Genomic DNA, 12,386 nt, shown 5'->3' on the forward strand with positions numbered 1-12,386 from the left:
AAAAAACTGCTAAAGAACAAAGGCAAAAAAACAGAATTTAGAAAATTGTATTAATTTTTTGGGATTCAGATTCAAAAGACTGGTTAAATTTATAAAAGTATTTAGTATCCTCAGTGTAGTTTTAGGATTCAGTATACTTAAAATGTAGTGTCTTGTATAAGATTTTTAGTTTTTAGTATAAGCATTTATCTTTGTTAATTTTCACCTAATCTCTCCTATTATGCACAATAACTAAATATGAGGCAAACAAATTAATAAATATTACATTCAGGATGTAAAGTGTGTTTTTTACAAGTAAAACTTGTGTCTTTTAAACGCATAAGTTATAGACCGCTAGATGATTTTTAATGTAAAAGTTTATTTTAAAAAAATATACTTCCACTTTTCTGACTACATAATTACTTTTTATCAAAAGAGATTGGTACGAAATATAGAGATGGGGGTTTTCACGAGTATATTATTATAATTATATATCATAATATGTATTAATTAAAAAAAAAAACAATAATAAAGGACATTGAATATGGCAGCCAAAATCCCCATTAATAATCACCACCAAGTAAAAATAAATCTCAATACCCAAAAAAGGGAAATATATAAAATTTGAAGACAAACCAAAACATTTTACCCTTTTGTGTCAAACAGTAAATATTTAATGCCTTAATAAACAGAATAAATGGGCCTAAGTAATTCGTACCACCTATTCTCTCATCACTTGTTATAAACACCCCACTGATGGCGCTAAAAACTAAACTTATTAAATTAAAATTTTTGGTTAAACTTATTTTACGTACTTAAATCTTATAGTTAAATTAAATATTATTTTGCTATCAACTATCTTCAATTTCTAACTTAATAAAACTAAACCCAAAAATCCCGAATAATAAAGTTTTAAATACAAATACATTTTAAGGCCGGACCTGTGCAACTTTTCACGATTGACTGGCTCCGACTGAGGTCAGGCATCTAACAAAATAGTACGTGGGCGCATTTAGTAAAATTTTACGAATCAAATTTATAAATTCTGAGAAAAATGCTTAAAACATTTATTTATTTAATGGAATGATTAAATATCACTTAGAATATAACTTTATGACTCCATTTACATAAAATTTTCCGATTTAAACATGCATGTCATGGGACAATACAAGCAACACCGGCACACGGACTATTCGCGGCACATCAAAGATTCTAATAGATCTCTGAACTGAACTATATCTTTCGGTTTTTCATGCGGCGACAGCGAAGATCGCCTCAATCGAACCATTCGGTGGCGATATTTTGTAATTGCGCGGGCGCGTATAGCCGTAGCCGATCGATAGTTCTAGCCTGGACACTTATCCCCGCTTCCATCGATACCTCACAACAGAAGCCAAAATCATTCGAGGCGACGACCGCATCGCGATGGCAAAAATTCCGCGCTGGGGCACATATTTTGCGTTGATTCGAAATGATATTTTACTGCAGTTATTATTGTAGTTTATAGTAAGATTACGCATTTAAAATTTTAAACTACCAAACTATTTTGATACTCGCTTTGAGTTTTAAAAAGAATAAAAATTCGGTATTTAAATTAGGTGGGTAAATTAACAATTTTATTTTTAACTTACATTTTACAATCTTAATTTTATTTAGAATAATGCATACCTCTTGCTACATTCCTGTTTAAGAAAAAATTAAAATGGATTTTTAATTTTTTTTTTGGTTTTTTTTGATTATCTTCGGAATCATTCAAATTTTCGATTTTTTAAATAAGCAACAAAGATTTGCCGTAGGTACCTACCTAATTTTGTTTTCGGCATTAACATTTTTACGAAAAAGTAACATAGCAAGGCAAAAACTTTCCCATAGCAACCAAGATAACCCACAAAAGTGTCAAAAATAAGTTTCTGAAAAATTGTTTTTTTTTTCAATAATCTTCAAAACCACATAAAATATAATATATATATTTTTTTATATGGCATATTCTTTTATAAGTAAATAATGTGCAACTTTGAGGTAAATTATCCATTTTCGTATTTTGAGGGTAGACGAATTTAAAACACCGTTTATGTATATTTCTCCAATAAAATAAATAATATTTATCATATACCTAAAAATACGTAATAATAAAAAAAATATATTATCTTGTAAAATGTAAAATATTAGGTCCCGCGGTATTTCCACTTGTCGTTCCACTGTACGGCGTGCGCCACCAAATCTCGGCTTCAATTTTGACGCCACGAAACCAGTGTCACGGCTAGAACTCTCGATCGGCTACGGATCGAGTTGTGATTTTAGAATCCCAGCCCTGGACACTTATCCCCGCTTCCATCGATACCTCACAACAGAAGCCGAAATCATGGGAGGCGACGACCGCATCGCGATGGCAAAAATTCCGCGCTGGGGCACATATTTTGCGTTGATTCGAAATAGTATTTTACTGCAGTTATTATTGTAGTTTATAGTAAGATTACGCATTTAAAATTTTAAACTACCAAAATATTTTGATACTCGCATTGAGTTTTAAAAAGAATAAAAATTCGGTATTTAATTAGGTGGGTAAATTAACAATTTTATTTTTAACTTACATTTTACAATCTTAATTTTATTTAGAATAATGCCTACCTCTTGCTGCATTCCTGTTTAAGCTCAGAAAAAAATAAAATGGATTTCAAATTTTTTTTTTTTGGTTTTTTTGGTTATCTTCGGAATCATTCAAATTTTCGATTTTTTAAATAAGCAACAAAAATTTGGCGTAGGTACCTACCTAATTTTGTTTTCGGCATTAACATTTTTACGAAAAAGTAATACAGCAATGCAAAAACTTTCCCATAGCAACCAAGATAACCCACAAGTGTCAAGAATAAGTTTTTGAAAAATTGTTTTTTTCAATAATCTTCAAAACCACATAAAATATAATATATATATTTTTTTATATGGCATATTCTTTTACAAGTAAATAATGTGCAACTTTGGGGTAAATTATCCATTTTCGTATTTTGAGGGTAGACGAATTTGAAACACCGTTTATGTATATTTTTCCAATAAAATAAATAATAAAAAATATTTAAAACATTTATCATATACCTAAAAATACGTAATAATAAAAAAAATATATTATCTTGTAAAATGTAAAATATTAGGTCCCGCGGTATCTCTACTTAGTCGTTCCACTGTACGGCGTGCGCCGCCAAATCTCGGCTAGAACTCTCGATCGGCTACGGTATAGCTCAAAGAGCACGTTCATAAAGTTAAATGTTGAGTATCGCTGACCGATAGGTTTTACCGGATTTATATACTACTATTTTACCGAAATCAATTTTAAAAGGTCTTAAATATTGATTGATTTAATTTTTTTAAACGAATGCTACTATATAATATCGTATTTTTTAAAATATTTATGCAAGGTGAGGCCACAGAATAAACGATCTCTGAGATCGTTTATTCTGTGATGAGGCGTCGCCTCCCTTGCCTCACTGGCAAATCCGCCACTGTTTTATGCCACAGATTATTACCAAAGAAGCAATGGACAAGACTTTAAATTTGGAATTAGCAAAACTGCTGCAAGTCGTTGAATCCATAAAATTACTCAAATTATTGAAAATCACCTTTGCTGACCGATTAATTTTTCAAATATAAGAGATGAGAGAAATTAATAAATTAACATTTATAGAGAGATCCAATTTCCCTGGTGTTGGTCCTATTGATTGCACCCGTGTTGCCATATTAAAACCAAAAGTGGATGAACAAGTTTTTGTGATTTTCCATGAATTGAATTATTATTTTCCAATGAATAGTGGTGGTTTTAAACGACATTTTTTTTATTTTAAAGAAATAATATAGGCATATATTTAAATAAAAAAACACAAAAAAAAAACAAAATAAATGAAAATTCTTAGTGTTTATCAATAGAAAAGACAATTGGCGTTTCCATCTATCAAATATTAGGGAAAATAACAAATATATACCAAGAAACCTAAATCAAATCGAATAAAACGAGTTTAGCCGACGATTGAAATTTAGAATCACCATTCTCGTCACGACTGAATTGCGATCGAATTCGAAGTCGTGATCGTATAGAGATCGAGTCGTGATTTTAGAATCCCAGCCCTGATTAGCTCTGATTGACTAATTTTTGACGTACATCAACTATAACAATAGTGACATTAATGACATTTTAAATGTTGTATTTGATGATTGTCTTTTTTAAAGCCATATTTTAGCGAGTAAGCGGATATAAGATTGAATTATTCAATTAAATGTAATTGCAAAATTAGGAAATTTTCGGTTCAGGTAAAACCAAATGAGCACCAGTAAAATGAATATTGTCACTGACGTGAGGAAAAGTGTCAATAAATCAGTGACATATTGAGTCGATATTTGAAAACAAGTATGAATTATTCAATCGACGAAAAAATAGCCATAACTAAGTGGCATTATGCGGGAAACAGTTTTAGAGCAGTATCTGAAATGTGTTCAGTTTATTTCCCCACCAAGCCAAAAAAAACATTTTTTGTATTCGGCTGTACGTCAGATTTGACAATTACATTTAATTGAATAATTCAAGATTTGCTTATTAAAATTTTTTGAAACTTTGCACGAGGTTTTGCCAGATTGGTCTCTTCAAAAAGTTATCTTACATTTTTTCTGTAAAATGTACAGGGAAGCCAATAATTCACCCCCTTAAAATTTACATGGGATTTCCTATGTTCCGCTCGGCGACGCACCACCCGGTATGTCTAAACATCACAAGCATGATGTGACAACCAAAAACACTGCTGAGATTGCTTGGTTAATTTTTTTCTATATTTCCAGGCTGTAATTTTTTTAAATAAGTACTTAAGCCTTAACGCCTAGTACAATTGTCTCATGATCTTGCCGAAAATTTGACTTCTAATTTTTTGTTTTAGAGGCGACCTGTGACTGTTTAATGCCGCCTGGAAATCACTGTGCCTCTGCAGTCAGATGTGTGGTGCTACGTTGCCGCCATTCATTTTAAAATACCGGCTGCATATGTTGCGCGCCGGCAGCTCTGAGAGATATTTTTTAAGGTGGTAGTTGGTTAAAAATAAAATAGCTTTGTGTTAAATGGAGGATTCTTTTATTAATTATTTTTTTAAAGGTTATATCGCTACCTACGGGGTACAGTAATAGGACATTATGTACCTATTTAAGTACCTATACCTAATTTATATGGAGTTTTCAGTTTTGGTTATTAATGTTAAATAGTTGTCCTTCCTTATATACTAAAATGGGTGACATTTAACATTAGTGCAATCGAAATTACATTACAAAATTAATTAATATGATGAGAATAACCTAATTTAAGTCAATTCCAAAAAGAAAAAATGAGGAATTTTAATTTTTTATTATAATATTAATGATTTTAATATGAAACTATTTTTCGACGCGTAGTAATAATGTCGGTGTGTTGGGATTTTCTATTGGTTATAGTGACATTAGTGACAAGCGAAGCGCAAAAATATTTTGTTCATTCTAACGGGTTTGAATGACCAAAATTCGAAAGGGCGCGCCTGGGTTGGAGTGAGACTTGATTTTAGAATTGCATCTCAAAACGGATATCGACCGTGGGTTGGAGCCTCCCATCGGTTGGGTTAGTGTCTTTTGAGCCGCGTACCGGGAATATTAACTTTATTTATTACTTTTTTTCGTTTTCACGCAAAAAACTTATTTTTTCCGCATTTTTTTTCCTTTAAAAAATAAAAATACTATACAATGCCTCTCCTCTTTAAATTTTCTTCAAAAAACGTTTTCTTTTGATTGCACTAATATTAAATAGACCCCTAAAATGAGTTAAGAATTGATAAAGGTACCTACTACGATTTCAATGAACTCATAATGTAATAAAATCACATGCCATTATTTTATTCAACCATTCATGAGATAAATGTGTTGAAAATTGTGCTTGCGATGACTAGGAAACTGTGCAGGATGCTTTCTCATTCATGATGGTAAAAACATATTGCACTTTTCTGAATGTAACCATTAACCTTTGAATTGCTAATTTTAGAATTTATAAACATTTTGATATTTTATTCAATAAATACCTATGTATTTTTTTATATGGGTAAAAAACGTAAGATAAGAAAATGCGATTTGTTTATTGTTTATCTGCAAATAGATAATAGATTTAGCTGCATATTACAGACTGAAGAGCATTAACGCATTAAAATAGTAATAATGTAGGATTTGGAATTTTTAAAATATCGCTTTTGAGAAATATGTTTAAATTAGCAATTATTTCAAAAATATTTCAAATTTAGAAAGAAAATATTTTTTTAATGATCTAAACACCATCAATAGAATGAATAAAGGCACCAATCCAACATAAAACCATAGTATAGGTAACTAAATTTTATTAATAAAAAACAAAGAAAAAGATAAACTTATTTATGTAGCGAAGGGTTACTAGAAGTAGGACCCAATAAGAAAATGAAACCAATTTCTTACAAAAAAATGCCGACGTTTCGACCTTATCCTTATATTTAGATTATCTTCAAATGTGGCTGGAAATAACACAATACATGCATAATGTAAATGGATATACGTGTAAACCAATCACTTAGCTAATGATATTTGTTTATGTCAAAATAAACAAATAAATACAAAATTGCTAAACATTGAGTCTGCGAGACTGCGAGCGAGCACATGCATGCATAACGGCTCACCCAGAATGCGTTTTAATCATAAAATATGATATCTTTGATGAAAGCGGCAACATTGACTATGCTCTGCCGCGAGAGCGAGCGCCGGCGGCACAAGGAACGGTGGTTTCGCAGACGCTAGTCTGTTATGTGGTCGCCAGTGTGGCGGCAACCAGCGAGCCTGCAAGAGCGTTATTTATTTTCATATTATTTCGCGCCAAGAATTGCGTCTGCTATTCAGTTCTGCGTGGCGCTGAGCTAAGTAGCGATTATTTACATAATGAATTTGCCAAAAAGTTTTAACTACAGTTTAATCGATAAAAATAAGTACAGAGTTGACATTAAAAACGAAAAAGACATATATAAATGGCTAAATGAATATAAAGGTATTTATTTTTCAAGCTGGAAAGCTACAAACACGAAAAAAATACCCCCCACTATTTATGCAGGTAAGCTCTTGTACAATATTTTATTAAGTATAAATATGCTCTCTTATTTATATATAATTATTACATGCAATTATAAGCATACAATTATAATATTTATTATAATTGTATGCTCTAATAGTATTATATTTTTCCAGTATAACTTATGTATGTCATCATTCAGGCTATCGAAGAGTCCCACCAAACACTAATAAAAAAAGAAAGTCTAAAAATTCAAATTGCATGGCTAAAATAAAAATATCGATTAAACATACAACAAAGGATACTATGAAAAAAGATAAATTCGTTAAGGTAAGAACTAAAAAATGATTAATTATTTATATGTATCTATGTACAGGGTCATTCCATACAGTGCGGTTTTTTTAAATATAAACCACAGGGTTTTAGGTGTTAAACACTTTTGCTTAATGCTTCGAGACAAAACTTTCAGTAGACTAAGTTTAATGTTTTAGTTTAAGTGTAATGCAATATCTTATTTTTGGACTACCCTGTAATTGTACGGCTATAGATAAAAAAAATGAATAATAGAAATAAAAAAACAATCATAAAAAATTGTTGGAAATAAAATTAAATCATTAGAATTAAATGTTAATTAAATTTAATTCATTTATATTCTTTAAGGACGGTTTGCCAGATATTATGAATATAATTGGAGATCATAATCATAATTTGGAATCAGGTGAAAGCCTTTCATGCCTTCGTCCATCCGCTGAAACCAGAGCCAAATATTTTTCTTATTTTGATAATGGAATGGGAATTAAAGAGTCTAGTTTATCATGAGTCTAAATTAGAATTTAAATTTGGCTTTGACAGTAAACTTCTAGCAAATGCAGAAATCAATCCAAAATATCGTACAGTGCAGCACTGGCATGATATATGGAGAACTGAAAATTTGGGACCTCGTGATGGAATTGGGGTTTTGGAGGTAAAGAGAATCTCGTAAAAAATCTTTAAAATTACTGACCTTTTTGTATCTTTTTTAGAAACTAAAACAAACAGTTATTGTTTATGAAGCTGAAGGTATTTTAGTAAAATATAACGTTTGCCATCATTGTTGTAACAACCATTATGCAGCGGGAATACAATCTCCCATTTGAAAAAAGATGTTGTTTTTACAGATAGCACAGCTTCTTGCAATGCATTAAGCCATTCGGTTCATATATGCCAATCTATTTGGCGCTGGCTCTGTGAAAAAAAGAATGGAATACTCCAAGACGAACGACAATTTTTATTTAAGACATTCCGAACTATATTATTAGCATCGACTATTGAGAAAGCCACAGAATCATTTAAGATTATTTTTGAAAACCAACGATTTCTACAATGGAAAAAATATATAACTAGTGAAATAACAGTAAGGCCTTTTTAAGGACATAGTTCTACTTTAATAGACATCAGCTGTACTACCTTAGAGGAATATTATAGAAGACAACTTCAAAATTTCGTAAACAGTAGAGATGCAGCTTCAAGATTACTCTTTAAAAGGCAATTAGAAAAAATGAAATATTTAAAAAAGGAAGATATAATAAAATTATCAGAAAATTTATACAAAGTCCCTAGTGAGCGAAATTGCGATGTGCTCTACGAAGTCGACATAGCCACTGGATTTTGCAGCTGTGAAATTGGGAGATTGGGTGCATTTTGCAAGCACCAAGCTGCGATTGCACACATTTTTAATATATCTGTCAGCAACGTTCCAGCTACTAATCCTGAAGATCGATACGAAATAGCTAAATTAGCTTTTGGCGAAAAAGTTCAACCTTTCGCATTTTATAGCGGGCTTATAGGATCCAGTGTATGTATTACAGAAAAGTATACTAATAACAACTTTAATAACATGGATGAAAATAATGTTAGAGAAGATATTTCTATAAATAAAAATGAAATAGCTAAATAACAACAAATCTCATTTGCAGATTTTATTAATACGCTACAAGATAAAAATGTTACATTTGAAACTGATTCATCAACGTTAAAATTATTGAATGAGAGATTATCCCATATTAAAACCAAAACGGCTTGGGAAAGTTTTTTAAAGACTGCAGGAAGCTCCTCGGCAAGACGATTTGGACACAAGGCCAGTATAAGAGTACAACCAACTTCAATCAGCCGAAGAAAGTTAGAAAAGTTACTAGAGGGTCAAAAAGGTTACCATTTGGGCGACCACCTAAGGATGAAACTTCTAAAAAAAGATTAAAAAGGCGCCACAATCTTTCTGCCAACATCGCAGAAAATCAAAGAAATGCAACTAAACATGGCGAAGGACATGAATTTCGCATAATTATTAATTATTCTGGTTTAAAAGATTCTTTTTTTTTAATATTAATTTGAATAAATGTTGTTTACTTCCTAATATTATTGTTTTAGTTTTCTTTAATAATGCATTAATAAATATTTTAAAATCAGTCTCCTTGTAACTGATTTGCTTACGTCCGCGCCCGCATAATATTATGTAACATTCCGCTTATGAATTTTGCACCGAATCACATTCCATATACGTGTTTGGCACCTCGCTGTCTATTGGTTGAATCATGACCGCGTGCAGCAAAGAACCAATGGTAAAGCCCTAGGTGCCAAATACATATACGGAATGTTTAGATGCGTTCCGGTTTGCAGGTGTGACCTCAGCAACATTTCTTGCATTAGTCCGGTGAAACTACGCGTTTAACTGGAGCGCGGGAATTAAATTGTCACAAAAATAATTCTTTTTCCAAATAATGTAATTTTTTTATATAATCGTTTTTTCAGATACTTTAGGGTAGTAAGACTGAGTTTAGTGTCAAATATATTGGCATTTAAATATATGAATACACTGCTCAGATTTCTAAAGCGACCGTATTATGATGGCTCCAGCGGGCCAATCAGAATCTTAAAGAGATTCCGATTGGTGGCTACTATATATACCCAGAGAAAAATATTCTCAAAAGTTCCAAAAGAGACATGGCAACGGCGCTTTTTAACCAAGTATTTAGAATTAGAATAATTTTAGTCATGTAATCCAAGACATATGTAATTACTTTTAGGAAAAACGGAGAAAATATGTCGTCATTTAGTAAATTAGCGCCAATAAATTTGATTTTAAGCCATCCGACAGTGCCATTTGCTTTAAATGCGGTAAGTTTCGGTTGTTTTTTCCATTAAAAAAAAACGGGCTTTCATTTACAAAAAAGAAGACAAATTCGTGTTTCTGTTATCACATCTATAAACTTTATACCCAACCATAAACTATAAATAAAGACTAACCATAAACCAGCCTAAACCATAAATATCCCGTTTATTGGTAAAAAAGCTGAAAACCGTTTTGTAAATTTGGCACATAACTAGCCCTTTGGCTATTTCGCAAGGGTTGAAATATGTGTGTATGTGAAATATATGCCGAAATTTGTAAGGAATAATCAGGGACTCTATTAGTATTTTTTTTAATGTCGCTTCTATGCTGGAACTGCTAAGTTATAGTGTTGTTCTCTTTTCTACATACGATCTGTAACGCAACATAGGTATTTTTTTGTAATTTATATTAAAATAATCCACTGGAGGTTAAGTTTGTGTAGCCATAGGCTCTACTTCTTGGAATATTGTTGTAGTAATCAGTTTATAAAATTTTATGATGTTTAATTTGATTTAATAAAAGACGATTATTATTATTATTATTATTTTTATTAACATTCCCATTTTTAGTGTTAATAAGTGATTTTTGGTATATCAACTCCTTTTGACAAGTCCTACAAGCACTTAAAATAAATGACTTACCTTTAAAAACACCCTGTATATATAATCTGTCATTTTAAATTTTCGAATAATCTAATATTTTTGTTAATCTTTAATGTATTAGTACTTAGACAGCAGGGCTTTCTCAAAAAATGTTTGTGCTAATAAAGCTAGTTTTTGAATTTGAATTTTGAGAGCCCAGATTGCTGGGATATAATGGCTCTAATATAATTTAAATAATACCGCCAAAATTTTACTAATATCTAAATATTAATGTTAGTTATGACAATTTTCCCTAGTCTTCTAAGTGAAATTATTATTTTCAAAATTATTTCACAAAATATTATTAAAATAGTCTTATATTTTCTATATGACTATATACCAGTATAGTATCACTAGCAAAATAAATGTTATCACATGTAAATGTTATTTAATTACTACAATTTAAATAGAAACGTATCATCCATTTTTCTCTAAGAGACCAAACGAAAACAAAACAAAGGTAAGAACACAAAGTCACGGTCTCATCAAATCCATAGTCATCAGTCGGAGTATCATCAGGCCTAAAAAATACATTAAGATATTTTTCACAAAAAGAACGCTTATAAATTATGATAAAACTCATTACCTAGACCTACACAGATCACATTACAACTAACAACAAAAGAAAAGCTAGGTTAAGTTAACAATTCGCACCATAGATAAAAATGTATACTTAAAAAAAATAAAAAAGTAAAAATGTAAAATGTCACCCGTGGGGAACGATCCAGCAACCTTTAGATTCACAGGCGCGCGTCTAACCCATAGGCCACCAAGTAAGATAATCAAGCATGGGGAACTATCCGAACTATACTAATAAGTTTGAATATAAGTAAACAATCTTAACAATAAAAACTAAAAATATATAGAATTGAAAAGGAAAAGACTTTTAAAGTCTTTGAGAGAGGTGTAATTAATTAATAATAATTTAATTCTTTGATTATAAATAAGGTGAGGTTCAAACGTGAAAATATCGTTCACACACACAAGGACAGGGCTCTTCTTAGCTTTAGTTATTTGAATTTTTTCTCCAGTTTGTGATCTGTGTAGGTCTAGGTAACGAGTTTTATCATAATTTATAAGCGTTATTTTTGTGAAAAATATCTTAATATATTTTTTAGGCCTGATGATACTCCGATAGGAGCGAAACACGTGTAGCTTTAGAGAAAAAAATTATATGGATTTGATGAGACCGTGACTTTGTGTTCTTACCTTTGTTTTACTACAGTTTAGTAACATATTTAATACAAAACTGTAATAATATATGTTTTTGAAAGTGATAGACAATGGTAATGTAGAAACAGGTAGTCGGACTGATAAGTTCCATGCAATGTAAACTGTTTACACTTGATAACGGTCGGAGATACTTACCGACCGAAACGTCGTGCTGTGCCAAAAACTAAGACAATGTCAGTCCGACTACCTGTTTCTACATTACCATTGTCTGCCACTTTCAAAAACATATATTATTACAGTTCCATGCAATGTAAACTGTTTACACTTGATAACGGTCGGAGATACTTACCGACCGAAACGTCGTGTTGTG

General features: G+C 31.1%; 2 long non-coding RNA genes across 3 annotated transcripts; both read left to right on the plus strand.

Moving 5' to 3' along the window:
- The first annotated feature begins 6,783 nt into the window (after nt 1–6,783).
- Nucleotides 6,784–10,731, plus strand: LOC126742801 (uncharacterized). 2 transcript variants are annotated; one of them, XR_007662724.1, is made up of 5 exons: nt 6,784–7,096; nt 7,231–7,384; nt 7,715–8,018; nt 8,077–10,057; nt 10,117–10,731. It is a non-coding gene; the product is annotated as an uncharacterized LOC126742801 (long non-coding RNA). The 2 variants fall into 2 exon arrangements; XR_007662723.1 differs by having other exon boundaries at nt 8,077–10,731.
- Nucleotides 10,732–11,053: 322 nt separating this feature from the next.
- Nucleotides 11,054–11,724, plus strand: LOC126742800 (uncharacterized). The gene is made up of 2 exons (XR_007662722.1): nt 11,054–11,210; nt 11,304–11,724. It is a non-coding gene; the product is annotated as an uncharacterized LOC126742800 (long non-coding RNA).
- Nucleotides 11,725–12,386: the final 662 nt, after the last annotated feature.

The sequence above is a fragment of the Anthonomus grandis genome, chromosome 12 (assembly GCF_022605725.1).
Source record: "Anthonomus grandis grandis chromosome 12, icAntGran1.3, whole genome shotgun sequence".
NCBI lineage: Eukaryota > Metazoa > Arthropoda > Insecta > Coleoptera > Curculionidae > Anthonomus > Anthonomus grandis.